The sequence below is a fragment of the Mangifera indica genome, chromosome 19, assembly GCF_011075055.1.
Source record: "Mangifera indica cultivar Alphonso chromosome 19, CATAS_Mindica_2.1, whole genome shotgun sequence".
In the NCBI taxonomy this organism is placed as follows: domain Eukaryota; kingdom Viridiplantae; phylum Streptophyta; class Magnoliopsida; order Sapindales; family Anacardiaceae; genus Mangifera; species Mangifera indica.
Genome location: NC_058155.1, coordinates 8,200,588 through 8,217,535, shown reverse-complemented (window position 1 = coordinate 8,217,535; position 16,948 = coordinate 8,200,588). Strand labels below are relative to the sequence as shown.

General features: G+C 32.2%; 1 pseudogene; it reads left to right on the top strand.

Annotated features, from left to right (window-relative positions):
- The first annotated feature begins 5,346 nt into the window (after nucleotides 1-5,346).
- Nucleotides 5,347-9,904, top strand: LOC123203301 (annotated as a pseudogene).
- The last annotated feature ends 7,044 nt before the right edge of the window (nucleotides 9,905-16,948 follow it).

Sequence of the window (16,948 nt, the reverse complement as noted above, 5' to 3'; positions counted from 1 at the left end):
AGTGACTCTTTGTCTGGACGAGAAAACATCTAGATGATTCATCTAGATGTTGTCGTCCAAATGAAAATCGTTTGGATTTTCATATAAAAATTGTCTAAATTTCTAGACGATTTTCATCGATCTGTGGCCGAAGAGGAGAGGGAGAGAGGTCAGAAGGGAGGACAACTAACTATCAGATATGGCAGATCATCACAAGAGAAAAGAGGAAAACTCAAGGAGAAAAATTATCACTTTTCAAACTTTTAGGAAAAATTTGGGGGGTGAAATTGGAGATTTTTAATTTGGGGAAAAATATTAAAAAAGTTTAGTTTTTAAAATTTTTTTGTTAAATAATAGTTTTACCTCTCATCCTAATTAAAATTTTAACTAAAATTATTTTATAGATAGATATTTAAATTTTTTAAAGATTAAGAGTATAATTCTAGATTTTTACTATACCTTTGTTGGGAATAAAGCCAAAAGTCTTTTGGCTTTATATATTGCAATGTAGGTTCGTTTATGCAGAGACTAACTATAATAATAATTTATCATAGTATTTTTTGGGTAATTAATTAAAATAAGCAAAATTTTAAGCGTTTATACGTTTTTAGGTCACCCTAAACAAGTTTTACCAAAATAAGCAAACCGTATTTTTTTTACCCTTATGTTGAAAAACCCAGTAAAAATATTTTTTCTGAGAATGTGCATTGGTTTATGGTGGTTACAATGGTGGCTAGGGATTTTACACTAAACCCTAAATATGTCGAATTATGTATATGGATGTTTTTGAATATTTCGAACGCTTAAAATAATGTAGTTTCAATGTTAATGGATGTTTGGAAGTGTAGCCGTTAAGAGACAAAAACGCGCAAATTTACAGTGTCACGTAAATTGCGCAAATTTACAGTGTTACGCAAACTGCGCAAATCGCGTAAATACTGTTTACACCGCGCAAACCTATTCACATCTCGCAATCATTGTTTACATCGCGCAAAAGTAGATATTATAGTCTGTAAACGGTATTTTTTGCGCGATTTTGCAAGCAGTTTGCGTGACACTGTTCACAGTTTGCGTTTTTGTCCCTCAACGGCTACACTTCTAGGCATCCATTAACATCGAAACTACATCATTTTAAGCGTTCGAAACATTCAAAAACATCCATATACATTCGACATATTTAGGGTTTTACTGTAAAATCCCTAGCTACCATCGTAACCGCCGTAAACCGACGCATATTCTCAGAAAAAATATTTTTACTGGGTTTTTCAACATAAGGGTAAAAAGGGTAAAAAAAATACGGTTTGCTTATTTTGGTAAAACTTTTCTAGGGTGGCCTAAAAACGTATAACCGCTTAATTTTTTGCCTATTTTAATTAATTACCCGTATTTCTTATAAAAAGCCCCCTATTTCGCTGTCCACCGACTCTACCCGTTGTCATTGCCAGGTAACTTTTGCTAATTCTAACTTTTTTAAACTTTTATTAAAAATTAAATAATAATAATTGAATAAATTCCCGTGTATTTAACATTTACACTTCTCCACCTTCAGCTGTCAAAATGCAATTAATTTCATCCAAAAAGATTGGATTTCAAGTAGACGAGAGTAAATATTTAAATTCTATAATATTTTAAAATTAAAGCCTTGATTTAGATTATACAATAATTGTAAGGTTTATTATGAAAATCAAAATTTTATCTATTCAATATAATTTATTTACCCCTTCAAAACCCGAATATGGAATTGGCAATAGTGGGCAAGGAAATAAAATAATTTCTATTTCTTCCTAGATCTTAATTTTCTCTGTTTCTCTTTTCAATTCTTAAGCTTTCCGATCTTAATCTCTTCTCGTTCACAGGGAGTTAACTCACTCCCTGAATGATTATTTTTGCGGATTTTCTTTTTTTCTGGAAATAATAGAAAAAAAAGAAAAAGTTGTTCTTGGTTCAATCTTGCTACTTCATTTCTGAGTGTTAAAGTCCTTTTGCATTCTGATAATTCTTGGTTCATGTTTTTGTTTAAGTTGTTCTTCTGGATTCTTATAGTTTGATGCAAAATCTTGCATCTTTTGATTTTTTTGTTTTAAATGAGATCATGTTTTGGCTGAGATAATGCGATTTATGTATTTAATAGTGGGAAAAAGTTTTTACGTAAATCACTACATATATAAATTAAAAATAGTGTTATATGTGTAATTTTATGCATAAACAATAACATGTTATCATATAATTGGTAGTTTTAAATTAAAGTTAGATAACACTCAACACATAATGACATATCATTGTTTGTATATAAAATTGAACATATTATTTTCACATATAGTTTTATTATATTTAGTACATGTTAATGTTATTTCTCGTCATTAACTAATATACACCATTTAGAATATTATATAAGATAGAATATAATAGCAATAACTAGACCGTAAAAAGAGTCGGGTAAGTCTATTATGGGTGTTTGGAAATTTTTAAAAAAGTTTGTATGTGTAAATAGCTAGAGTTAAGAAGAAAAATTGATATAAAATTTTTTAATTTGTTTGGCTCAATGGTTAAAACGTCTACGTCAAGAGTGTTTACGTTAGTTTGTTGTTTTGTATATGAACAATACATTAGTTCCTTTTTGTTTTTTATGCACTTTTTTAATTTTTCTCCCTCTCCATCTTTCCTAAACTAATGTGGAGGGAAGAGGTCTCCTCCCAATTCTTCCTCCCTTTGAAATTAAACCATGATTTTAAAATTAAATCAATCGATTTTTTATATATATTAATGATATTTACATGTATTAATGATATTTACATTTATGTGTTGTGAGTAGGGTTAGATTCGAACCAAGTCAGCTTGAGCTCTGCTCAATCGAGCCCAAAACGATCTAGCCTTAGCTGAGCTCGAGCTCGAATTACTCGTCAGATTTTCTAATTAAAATTTTTGATACAAAACAACATCGTTTTGATCAATATATATTAAAAACGATGTCGTTTTAATAACGAAAAATAAGTTGAGCCTAATTCGAGCCTTAGCCGAGTTCGAGCTCGAACTCGAGCCGACTATATATAAATCAAGTCGAACTCGAGGTCAAGCGAGCCGAGCGCTCGAATCCAGCCCTAGTTGTGAGCATCTTTATTAGATGACTTTTGTGACATAAGATGTCTATATCAATCTTGTTCTCGCTAATTTGAAACAACGCTTCTTTGCTTTATCTTCATCATCAACGAGCTTTGCTACCCGTTCCATGAACTCTTCCACACTCTTCAGCCACTTAGTAACTTCATCATAAATCTCTTCACCTTGTCGTTCAGCCAATTTTACTTGTACTTCCATATCTTTTCTTCTACTTTTGAGCTCCTCAGCTTGCTCCTTCAGCTTCTTCATGTAGCTCTGTACTTAAACACATAGTTAATATGCCGACAACCGCATTCGCACACTGTCTCTGTAACTCTCTCTGCAGCTTTGGAAGCAGCAGCGGTAGCCAGTTCGGCTATTACGTATTTCTTGCAATTTACTTTTTATCTTTTCCTTCTTTTTGGTTTGAAGAAGTAAAGCCACTGACAAACTCTCAGTGAACAAAATCTAGCGACCAGAGAACTTCAGGAGTAATTCTTGGATAATTAAAACTAGAAATATGAGAAATAATAAGATCAAAACCTAATTTAGGAGAAGTCTTTTTTTTTTTTTTAAAGCAATAAGATTAAAATTTTATTTATTTTTGGATGTTTTTGCTTTTTTGGTTTTTTTTGGGTTCAAAGCTGAATATACAGGAGAGAAAGCTTTAAGGAACGGAGAAGAAAAAGGAAAAACACAGGCAACAAAGAACTGCAGGAGAGTAATTTTTGGATAATTAAAATAAGGGGAAAAAAGGCTTTTTTTTTTGGTTGTTATTTGGGGGGTTTAAATAAGTAACTCTAGCTAAGCAAATATAAAAGAGAAAAAGCTGAACAATAAAAAATCTAGCTTCAAGCAAAAAGATAAATGATAGAAATAAGAGGAATAATAATTAAAGCACAGCTAATTAAATACCAGAAAATTAAGAGAGTGAAAAAGAAAACAATAGGAAGTGATTATGGAAGGCTTAGAACAAGTGCACCTGAATCGCTATCTTTCTGAGACTTGTATTGGAGAACCAGAGGGCTGTGATGACTTATCTTCTGCGTGAGAGAGATTGACCCAACAAATATTCAGAGTGTTTGACTGCAAACGAGAAAGAAAGCGTGTGTGCTCAACTAACCTCAATAATGTTTTGGTCCTCAACATGCATTGATGCAACTTTTCATCACCAACTAACGAGTGTAATTTTGAGTCTTATATAATCTAAGATAACAACAATTTAGAATCTGAATAGATTCTGATGTCGAGTGATGTATAATTTGTGTGCAAAGATCAAATTAAAAAGTTAAAAATAAGACAAAAAATTCTTAAAAATGAGATAGTATTATGATTTTTTTTAACCGAGACAATGTTTTGGGTGTGAAAACGTGATTTATAAAAACCATTATATATAAAATTTTTAAGTCAAAAAAGTTTTTAAGTAAACCACTATATATAAAATTTTTAAGTAGTGTTATATAGTAAATAGAAAATTGCAAAAAAAAAAAAACAATACGGATATAATATAACAAATAATAAAAATATATGTATAAAAAATCATAAAATTTAGATATAATATATATATATAAGGGTTTAATATAATAGATCATTAGTAATATATTTTTAAAAATACGATAATATTAATCATAATTTTATTATTTTTCATAAATTTTTGTATTAAAATTAATATAATAATTTAAATATAAAATATCTAATTAATTATTAAATATAATATAATATAAAATCACCAAAAATTATTATTTTTTGAATTTTTATTAAATATAAAGTATCTAATTAACTATTAACTGACTTTAAATTATTATTTCATGAATTTTTTATCAAATCATCGTCAAAATATTATGATTTGTTAATGTTTGAGTTAAAAAAATCAATTTTGTATGGGAGATCCATATAATACCTTTATAATACTATTAAAAATGTAAAATATGCATTATAGATTTTATTGAAAAAAATTAATTTTTTTGTTTTATGTAAATATAATATTCTAATAATTAATTAAAAATAACAGAGATATTTATATCTTTAAAAATTTAGTAAAAAAATAAAAATATATAAAATGATAAAAACATGTGTTTAATATAAAAAATATAAAATAAATATTTAATATATTTTAAATTCCAAAATTTAAAACGATATATTTAAACATAAATAATTCATGTTTTTATAAATTTTACCACATAAAAGTATCCAAATATATTCTAATTTATATCCTGCCAATTGCAATTTAAGCCTATGCTTGTATCTAAGCATGTGTTTAGGTATCTGGGATCCGCAAGTCTGGAGATACTCCCTCCCAGACTGACAACGAGACCCGTGTTCGACCGACGTGTCCACGCTTGTCCACGTGGCATACGATGGCAGGCCAACTGAGATTGCGGGCAACACCGACCCCTTAGTCTTATTAGCAAAATCCCAACGATAAACTCTCACTAAATTTGGTGACATTTTTGTCTTTCTCTCTCTCTCTCTCTCTACACTGCTTACAGTTCAAACGCCATGAGCACTGTCGCTTCTGTTGCTGCTTTGTCTCTTCCAACGTCGCTGTGCAGACCATCCAAGTTAACAAAAAAGGTTTATACTTTTTTCTTTTTTGATTGGTTTGTTTATATGGGTATTTTTTTTTTTTTGGAGAGGAACTTAGTTTTGGTGGTTGATTTGTTAGTTGAATTTGCTGCCTGTTTGAGGTGTTCAACGTTAAAAAGGTGAATGTGTATTTTTATTTGCTTGTAGATTTCTGGTAAATTTGTTTTGTTTCATGCGGGTAGTTTTGAGAGGAACTTAGTTTGGGTGGCCCTTATGATAGTTGAATTACCTGCTTGCTTTTTGGTGTTGAAAGTCGAAAGATTCGGATTTGATTTGTTTATGTGATAGGTTTATCTAGGTTGCTGCTAGGTTTGTTGGAATATAAGTTGATCATAGTATAATGCAGTCTTGATAGGTTTATTTGGTGGTTTTTATTTGGCCATTTGTTGAATATGAATCAACGTTAAGCTTATTGAAATGTTGTTTTATTTGTGGCTTAGCAGTGGCACCACATTGGAAACGTATGAATCCCTCCTTTTTCTCTTGCTTTTGTTCTATTAAGTTATATGCATTATTGCAGGACCTAAAGAAAAATGTGCCGCTTATGTTTTTGAGCAAATCATGCATTAATCAAAAAGAGAAGGGAGCTTTCATAATTTTATTAGCTTAAAGTTTACCGTAATAAGAGAAATCTGTATGTGGTTAAAGTTTATCAAAGAGAGCATGATAGATTTAAAAGGTTTGCTGATAGAGTTCCTCTGCGGTTACCTGAAATAACATGTCTTGTTTGCTCATATTAAAATTGGTATGGGTTTATAGGGTGTTAAAGGGGGATTCAGGGTATTAGCTGTAATTGGGGAGGACAGTAGCTTAGTAGATAAGAAGACTGGATGGAGCACACTCTTTGATGTGGAGCATCTGAGGTCTAAAGTCCCTCGATGTAAAGGAAAGTTTTTGGATGTGAACCAAGCACTTGAAATAGCTAGGTACGATATTCAGTACTGTGATCGGAAGGCTCAACCAGATGTGCTCACAATTATGCCATGAGAAGGTCTCTGCTATTCCTGGCCTTTCTTGACTAAATAGAGTTTTTCTACTACTGTTTGATTCTTAACATTGTGCAGGTATTATATTTATTTATCTTCATAAATTATATGGATATGACTAACAAAAGCAGAATATTCTCAGAACTTGAATAACAGTGATAGCTGGGCTGATTTCGTCTTTACACTATCCTGAACATTTGGGAGTTCTGATTGCTTCCTTCAGATGATACGCACTTTTATTGACAATGATGTAGGTTGTTGAAGTTCTAAATCCTCTGGCGCTTGATTACATGTCCATTGGCGAAAGAGCTTACTGAGTTGAAAGAACCATCTCTGGCTCATAATCAGGTCTGGAAAGTCAGCAATTGCTGATATAACATGTGACTTAAATATACTTTAACACTTTCTATTAATCTAATTTCTGTGACTTGGGTAGATTGAAATTCTTTCCATTATTAATCAAGACCTACATGCAACAATTAAAGGCTAAAAGACACCCAATATTTATGGAATTTATAGCTGCCATCTCATAGCCAATTTTCTGTGAACAAAAACAGGTTCATATATCTGAAGCAAGGGTTGCCACTGCTTTGGAGAAACTAGCTCACATGGAAGCATTGGTTAATGATAGGCTGTTACAAGATAGATGCACCTCAAAATCTGATCAAAGTTGCTCTTCTCCTTGTACTTCTACGCAATTGCTGGATACCATTAAAGCAAAGTTGCCCCAGAAAAGTTTGAATGTCTCTGGTCCAATTCAATCTTATCATCCCCTATTGAAAAACTTCTGGTATTCAGTTGCTTTCTCCTCCGATCTCAAGGATGATACCATGGTAAGTCTTTCAAAATTATGATTTTAAGGGAATTAAATATTTGATCTGCAAATTTCTTGTCCTAAAACTCCAAGATTGTCTTCTGGTGAACTGAAGCAAGTTGGATAACTGGGGTTCCACTGTCTTTTTTCTATGTCATCAAATATTTAATTTTTACAGTAGCTGTGTTACTTCACTATCAAATATATTGATGTGCATTAACAAATTTCATACTTGATGCTTTTGAGAGGATCAGGGTGGTTGTGATGTATCGTCGAAAACTTTTACCTGCAAATATTCTTACATGCATCTTACCATCTCTGTTTCAGATTCCGATTGAATGCTTTGAGGAACTATAGTTTATCTTTCGTGGCAAAGATGGGAAGCCTGGATGTGTCCATAACACGTGCACATAGAGCATGCCCTCTTCACCTTGGTTCAGTAAATGAGGGTCGCATTCAATGTCCATACCATGGTTAGTTAGAACTATAAAAGATACTTGAATATTATGCACAATTTTTATTATGGACTTTAAGAGTCTATAGTGCTGATACAGGTAGAAAACGAAGATTGCTGACTCTTGAAAAATTTTTTGTTCATAAATATCAGGGTGGGAATACACGACTGATGGAAAATGTGAGAAAATGCCATCTACAAGATTGCTTAATGTGAAGATAAAGTCAGTGCCATGTTTTGAAAAAGAGGGAATGATATGGATTTGGCCCGGTGATGATGCTCCAACAGCCAACCTTCCTTCTTTGTTACCTCCTTTAGGATTTGAAATCCAAGCCGAGGTGCGCTTTAATGGAATTGAAATTGTTTCATATGTTACAAGATTCACATCAATCATGCTTGCATGATCTTTTATAAGAGTTTGTATCTTCTCTTATCTCTCATGTTCTTGAATGTCAGATTGTTATGGAACTTCCAATTGAACACGGGCTACTTCTGGACAACCTTTTAGATCTAGCACGTGCTCCATTTACCCACACTTCTACCTTTGCCTAGGGCTGGAGTGTTCCTAGGTTAGTTCTTTTAAATTTAAATAAAATGATCTTCAATTTAATTTATAATTTGTTAAAAGTTATAGTTTATTCATTTGGAGATATGTGCCCAAATTGCTTTTTTCTCTTCTTTTTTTTGTGTAAATAACATTTAATTTCTTTTTTTTTTTTTTTTGGGTAGAATGTTTCAAAAGACTGCATATGACAAAAGAACAAACAAAGATCTTGAGTACCAACAAAAAAATAATTTCCAAGATGCCAGTTTTCTGTGTTTGAGGATCTGTCTATATATTCAAATGGTATAGAAACAAGTAATTTGAATGTTAAATCTCTCATTTGATCTGCCTATATTTTAGCATGGGAAAATGTTAGGAAGCATACATTATATTTTATCTGGAGATAATATTACCAAACTTACTTTCTTGCTTATATGTCAATCCATGGCATTGGATGCAATCTCAGCTTGGTGAAGTTTTTAACACCTGCATCTGGCCTCTAAGGATACTGGGACCCTTATCCAATAGATATGGAATTTCGACCCCCCATGTATGGTGCTATCAACCATTGGGATTTCAAAACCTGGAAAATTGGAAGGACAGAGTACCAGCCAGTGTTCAACACATCTTCATCAGCGTCACTTCTGCTTACCTTCAAGGACGATGAAAACAAGGTTGTTATATAGAATGTCACTGGACTTCACATCTGTTTTAAAGCACATCCCCTTAGTGCAATACTTGCAGAGGCATTTTGCAGAACAGGTAAAAAGTTGTTTTCTGTGGCCTATCCGAATAAAATCACCCATATGTATCTAGATAGTGATTGACTAACAAGATTATGTATTAGTTCACAGTATTTCTTCTATAAATTCTTATTAATTTCATGATATCTGGTAAAAACAGGTGTTGAATGAGGATCTAAGGCTTGTCATCGGGCAGCAAAAGTGAATGATAAACGGGGCAAACGTTTGGAATTTGCCAGTAGGCTATGACAAAAATTACCCTTCGGCAAACCAGCATAAAATTAAATTTAACGATGGATTGACTTATCTTGAGATGCTCAAGTGCAACCAAACTCCTAATAGTCTCAACTGCGCTGCACTCTCACGCAGACTTGCAAATAAACCACCAAACCACAGTAGTTTACATTACAACATTGTGCAGTTTAGACTGGATTGGAGAAATACCCAGGAGATCCACCGGAAACTGCCAATTTTTCTGTGGCAGAGAGCTCATAGTCTCCTCATACAAAGCCCCCGTATTTATTGTTTTTGTGTATAGTGCAATGTTTTTTCTTTTGAATTTATTTTCTAGGCTGATGCAGTGATAGTCTGTTATCTCCGTTTTACCGTAAGAAAACTTACAGGGAAATATAACATTTTAAAGGTTAATCTTTCAAAAAATTGTTAGTTTTCTAAACCTCAAGGAAAATAGATAACGTTTCATCATATTACTAGTTAAATAATGATTTTACTCATTTTTAGTGAAATAACCAAAAAACCCTCCAATCTAAATTATTAATTTTATACTCTAATTTTGTAACTAAATGTTAAATACCGATTAACTCCTCACTGTATAATGAAATACATGTTTCATTTGTTTATCTTAATTTCATTTGGGGTAAATAGACGTGGTGAATTGTTTTACAAATTCTGCAGCTTAGGTTTAAATTTCTAGATTTTACTATCGGCGATGTGGTGAATTGATTCGCAAATACGCATACGCAGCTTTGGTTTAAAATTCCAGATTTCATTATTGGCCATTATAGCTAACTAATGTTGTGTTAATGTAACCTGTCTCAGTGCATGAAACTCAAATCAAGCAAAAATCCAGAATTCCAAATGAATCAAATCATGAAATGTAACCTCTGTTAATGTTTCCATCTCCAGAATGGACATGGAAATGCATTAAAAAATCTGGAAATGAATCAAATCATTCCAAAAATCCAGAATGCCAGAATTCATACAATAGACCTACTGAAAACTCAGTATCCAGAAGATGATCCAACAGCAGAAACAAAACCAACTCAAACTCCAACACAGAAAATAAAGTAACTGCAAATCCAACATTACAACCACATTGCAACTCCAACAGAATTAGCTCAAACTGCAGTAATAAACAGTTGTGATATTAAACAGAACAAAGATTATACAAGGCACAAAAATGATTTATATTCAATGGAGAATATGCCACGTCAGGCTCAAAAATCTGGAAATGATTTATATCCAATAGAATCAACTCAGCCGTCCAGTACAACAATTTTTCTGCAGATTTACAAGTGCAATTTTCCAGAGAACTCTCTCACAAGAAACGGCAAAGGAGAGAAGAAATAAACAGACTATAATTGATTTCTTCAACTATGCTTTTGAACCTTGCCAGGACACGTGGCAATAACTTGTTCGCTAACAAGCGAATACAATGTGAATTTCATCACAGATTTTTTTAAAATGAGGGCGAAATGATAAAGGAATACTTCATGTGTCGTATAAGTCAATCTAACCTGATCCATAGCGGTTGATTCTTCACAAAAAATTTGAACCGTCAACCAGGTAGACTTATGGCGCATTAAATAACCAAAGCCCACGCTAGAGCATCCACCTAGATCGATAGCCTTTTAAATATATTAAGTTCGTTTTTATTAAGCACTTAAATTCATTTATAAATTAATATTTAATTATTTAATTATTTGATTTTATAAAATCAAAATATAATTAATGGTAGCTCGTTTCATAAATTTATAACAGTTGGGTCTCAAAGAAGTTCATCATTGGATGGTAAAAAAGCTTAGGAAGAGACCTTTAGATTTCTTTCTGGTGTTTTGTTTATTTACGCATGTTCTCTATGTGTTTATCTGTTACATAGTTTTAAGGCCAAACGACTATTTCCCACCCAAGGTTTGATGTATTCTCAAAAGTCCCCCCTTTAACTATAGAAACACCAAATACCCACCCATGGCCGGTTAGATTTAACCAAACCCTAACGCCTGAAAATTTTATCTCCTTTTGCCCCTCTAAACTTTAAAAACTGAAATTTTTCCCCCGCCTAAGTTTTAAAAAATTGCAGTTTAACCCTAGGGTTTGGTTTTGAAATCTCCGGCGATCTCTCCGGCTCCGTTGCCGACGGCCGCTCCCTCCCGAAGCAACCTCTCCTTCCGACGATCTCTTTCCTCCCATTTGGAGGTCCGATCAGCGCCCGGAGAAGCCGTGGGAGACGAAGAAAGACGAAGTTCTTCGTCTTCCCAGAGGTCCCAGAAGAAGACCTCTGGGAAGACGACCGTCTTCCCTTCGTCTGGGAAGACGATCTTCCCGACGAAGTTCTTCGTCTCCCACGGCGTCTCCGGGCGTCGATCGGACCTCCAAATGAGAGGAAAGAGATCGCCGGAAGGAGAGGTTGTTTCGGGAGGGAGCGGCCGTCGGCAACGGAGCCGGAGAGGTCGCCGGAGATTTCAAAACCAAGCCCTAGGGTGAAACTGTGATTTTTTAAAACTTAGGGTGGGGGAAAATTTTAGTTTTTAAAGTTTAGGGGGGCAAAATTAGATTCTATTTTAGTTTATTTTTAATATTATAGCAAAAATGACGATTTTAGCCCTACCACCGTTAGGGTTTGGTTAAATCTAACCGGCCATAGGTGGGTGTTTGGTGTTTCCATAGTTAAAAGGGGGACTTTTGAGAAAACGCTAAACCTTGGGTGGGAAATAGTCGTTTGGCCTAGTTTTAATGGTAAAATTACAGTGTGGTTCTCTTTCCAGTTGCTGTTACATTTTTAGTGACGTGGTGGTTCATTGAGTTTGTTGATGGTTTCTTCAGTCCAATATATGCAAGGCTTGGCATTGGTAAGCTTCAGAGCAGCAATTGGGTGTTCTTCCTACTCTAAAGTTTGGGTCTAGATTTTACTTCTCAACATTAGTTTATGGGTGAGGAAATCACGATATTGACATGGTTTTCCCTTTTCAAAACAGAGACCAAAAGATGTACCAAGCAAGTGCTAAGTTGTGGGTGTTAGGAAAAATCAGCAGTAAGCTTTTTGTGTAGCTGACATAGTGGAAAGAAGCTTAACTTACTAATTGACTTCGTTTTTGCTTACATATTAGGAATTAAGAGCTACTTGAGCTTTCTAGTGCTATGGAAAATGAGTAATAAAACCATACAAGGAAAATATAGATATAAATTCTGATAGGTTCTACATATATGGGGTAATTTTTCTTTGATATTATACTACAAAGAAGTGTCTGTGAATCACATCTCTTAGTTTTGGTCCCATGATTACCTTGAGGCCTCCATGAATCATACATCTCTGTTATATCTTCCCACTGCTTTCTTTGTTTAAATTATATTTGTTGTGTGCAGGCCTTGGATTTCTTACATCTATACTTTTCATATTCTCTGTTGGTGTATTTGCCTCATCATGGTTGGGTTCCACTGGTGTTCTTGATTGGGGATGGCTTATAAAGAGGATGCCCTTTATGCAGCACATATATTCTGCCTCTCAACAAATTAGCTCTGCCATTTCTCCTGGTAATAGTCAGTAGTACTGCTTTCATGCAAAGTTTTCATTAATTAAATCGCTGAGTACCATCAATCATTATGGGGTAGGTTTTATAATGCCCTTTTTCTTAAAAGTCGTATGTTTCAATAGGGATGACCACACTATTTGGTCCGTTTATTTATTTTTTGGGCATTTTATTCCACGCTATGCTTTTCTTACGTTGGAAGAAGTTTCCTATAGGATTATGAGGAAGGCTTACTTTTCAATTGGTCAGCTAGAAACCAGATTACTTTACCTAGTTACATGCAACGTTGCTTAAAATTCTTTGTGAACAGTAAGCATAACATAAGAAACTAGAAATACGAAAATTATGAATTAGCGCAAATCACATCAAGTCTAAAGTGGGAAATAGTTTATATCAAACTTTGGCAAGTGGAAATATTTTTTTCAACCAACTAAATTTTTTTTTTAACAAAAAGACCCCCCACTTTGCTGTCCACCTTGTTCAGGACATGGAAAATATAATGGAGAGTCATTGCCAGGTAACTTTGGCTAATTCTAATTTTTTAAAATAAACTTATTAAAAATAAAATAATAATCATTTAATAAATTCCCGCATATTTAATATTTAAATTTTTTTTACATTTATCCTTTCTATATTTTTTAGAAATATAGTTTCATATATATTTCGGTGTTTCTGTATTGTCCATGCTTCTTGGGTGTGAGATATAGGTGATAAGCTCCACATTTATCAATCAAATGCAATTAATTTCATCCAAAAGGAGTGGATTTGAGCAATGACTCAAATTCCGTCTAACAATATTTTAAAAGTAAACTTTTGATTTATCCAATATTGTAATTGTGAAATTGGTCGTTGAAACTAGGTTTCACTTAATTGATACGGTTGGTTTGCCCTGAAAAAAATCTGTCACAAATAAAATTTGTTTGTTAAAAAAGAAAAATCAAGTTTGTTTTAAGTGTGCGTAGTAAAAACTCCCATGGACTTAGCCCTCGGGGGGCTGTGGAAACCCGAGGAAGCACTAATGTATAATCAACAGGTTTCTGAAAAGCTGGTAAGTAAACGTGGTTGGAAATATGAATAGCCACATGAACAAATCCTCACAAAGGCTGACTATCGAATTGGTAATAGTGGCCAAGCCAATAAAACAATTTCTATTTCTCCCTAAATAGTGTCTCTGTTTCTCTTTTCACTTCTTAAGTTTTTCGATCTTCATCTCTTCGCTTTCACAGGTAGCGTTCTCGCTCCTTGAATGCTTATTTTTTGAGGATTTAAAATTTTTTTTTTCGAAAAGGAAAAGAAAAAAAAGGAAGAAGTCAATCTTGGTACTTCATTTCTGAGTGTTAAATTCTTTCTGCTTTCTGATAATTCATGTTTTTGTTATGTTCTTTTTCTGGATTCTTATAGTTTGATGCAAAATTGCTAGCCTTCTTTTTTTTTTGTTACTGTTGTGCGAAAACTTTCTTTAAACAAATCATTATAAAGACAAAATATTTTAAATGTTTAAAAATTTTGTAATTAAAGTTAAACCCTAATTTCGACTGTCACCGCCCGTCCAAACCCTTAACCTTAAAACTTCTTCAACATAAGTCCAAACCCATCAGAATCACCATCCCCCCAAATCCAGTCTGCCTAAACCATTTCCAAAGAAGAAAAAGATGAAAGTGAAAAAGGAAGAAGAGGGTGAGAGTGACAAATTTAATAGGCGAAAGACTATTTTAAAATTTTGTTGATTAAAAGTGATATGATAATTTTGAAAAATAAAATAATTATAAGTAATTTAATAATTTAATAAGTTTATGTTTTGGACAAGAAAATGTTATTTATGAATTTAATTATTGGAAAAAGTTTTTAAGTAAACCATTATATATACAAATTAAATATGGTATTCTTTAATGTGATTTCTTGTCATAACAAATTGATGTACACAATTTAATGTACGACATAAGATCGACTTAGAGCTTAAGAATAGTAGAATAAGTCTATTATAGGTGTTTGAAAATTCATAGAGAAGTGTGTAAATAAAGTCAAGAAGAAAAATTAATACAAAGATTTTTTACACTTTATTTGACTTGATAGTTGGAATGTGAATATCTAGAATGATATCACTAGTTTGTGGTTTTATACAAAAAGAATATAATGATTTCTTCTTTTCTTCTCCTCTTTTTTTGTTATTCTCTCTTGTCTTCCTTTCTTTTATATATATATTTTTGGAGGAAAGAGACCTTCCCCTATTCTTTTTCTTTCTAAAATTAAACCACGATTTTGAATTTAAATGAATTGATTTATGCATACATTAACAATATTTACACTTATGTTGTGTTAAACATCTTTATTGAGTGACTATCATTCGTATGATGACTACATCCATTGTGTCCTTACTAATTTGTGATTTTGTATAAGAATATCAAGTACAACAACTTTATCACTATCAACAAAGCCAAGAATTAACAAACATCCACATTTCCCCAGCCACAAAGATAACTTTATTTCCACAATGACCACTTGAAAAAAAAAATAGCCACATCTTTTTAACCTGAGCTAAAATCATTAATTATCAACACAACCATCTCAGGAATGAAAACATATATATACTATAGTGAAGAGCAAAAGTAATTGTAACCTGAAACGGAAGTGACAGTAGAGTGAAGAAGAGAGACAGCGGTATTAAAAAAGAGAGGGTCCCGAGAGACCGCAAATCGGACGACCGAGTTGGACAATTGAAAAAAGCAAGCACAATAGACGATCCACAGCAGCTCTTTGCGCCTGTTGAACACTATTCGAACAAAACGTAGACCATCCACAGTGGCAGAGTGGCCAAAAAGAAGACAGCAGCCTTGTTGTTGGAAGATAGGTTTATACTAACCCATGAATTATCCTTTTTTTCACACTTTAGTTTTGAAAACTGACAATTCTCTCAATCTCTTTTTTTCAGGTTTAAAAACTCACTTTTCCTAATTATGTCACATGCTTACCTTTACAATTTCTTGGATTTCTATTTCTTTCAAGATCTTCCCTCTACATGTCATGGGTATTTTGTTAAACCATTATTTTACCATCCTTTTAAGGGATATTTAATTCAAATATTCAAAAATTGTTTTAGTAATTTATATTTTATTATTATTTTATTTTATTTGTTTTGCTTGATAATAAAATATTTTATTAATCAAATATTACTAATGATGATATAACATGTAATATAGAAAATATTCTCATTATCAAAATAATATTAATTTTATTATAATTTTATCTAAATTTGTTAATTTTTAGGATAAAAACACCATCATTTTCAATTAATATAACAAATAACATCAAAATAATTATACTTAAAAATATTTAAGTAAAATAATAACTTATTATTCTTTTTATTACATAAAATCAAATATAATAATTATTTATATATACTAATTTTTATCAAACATATCAATAATTTATATCTAATAATTTTTTAAGTAATCTATTTTTATAATTTTTTTTTTTTGTGGTAAAAGATTATCCAAACCTAACGTATACTTAATTTATAATAAAAAATCCTACTTCATTTGATCAGGAAGTTGGTGTAGAGAGGTGGTGGGGGCATCATAAGATCACAGGCGAGCTCTTTATTTCTTCTTGCTTGACTTTCAATTCCTCTTGCATGAGTCTACATATTCAAGTAAATGTAAAATTCTCCACAAATATAAATATCTGGTTTTATTTATTTTTTATTAAATTTGTGTACTTAAGTTTATTTCTGTATCTATATAGATATATTTATGTCAAAATGCTTATCATGTTTAATTTTTAATTAATTTAATAATTAAATGTAATATATTTTATTTAAAAATTTATATATAAATGAATATTTATAATATAATATAATATAATGAAATCTATAGCATCATAAAAATGTGCACAATCTGAAAATATGTAACGTTGTCCGAAACTGATTAACATAACATGAATTGAAGCATGACAATCACTAGTCCCTCCTCATGCATCCTCA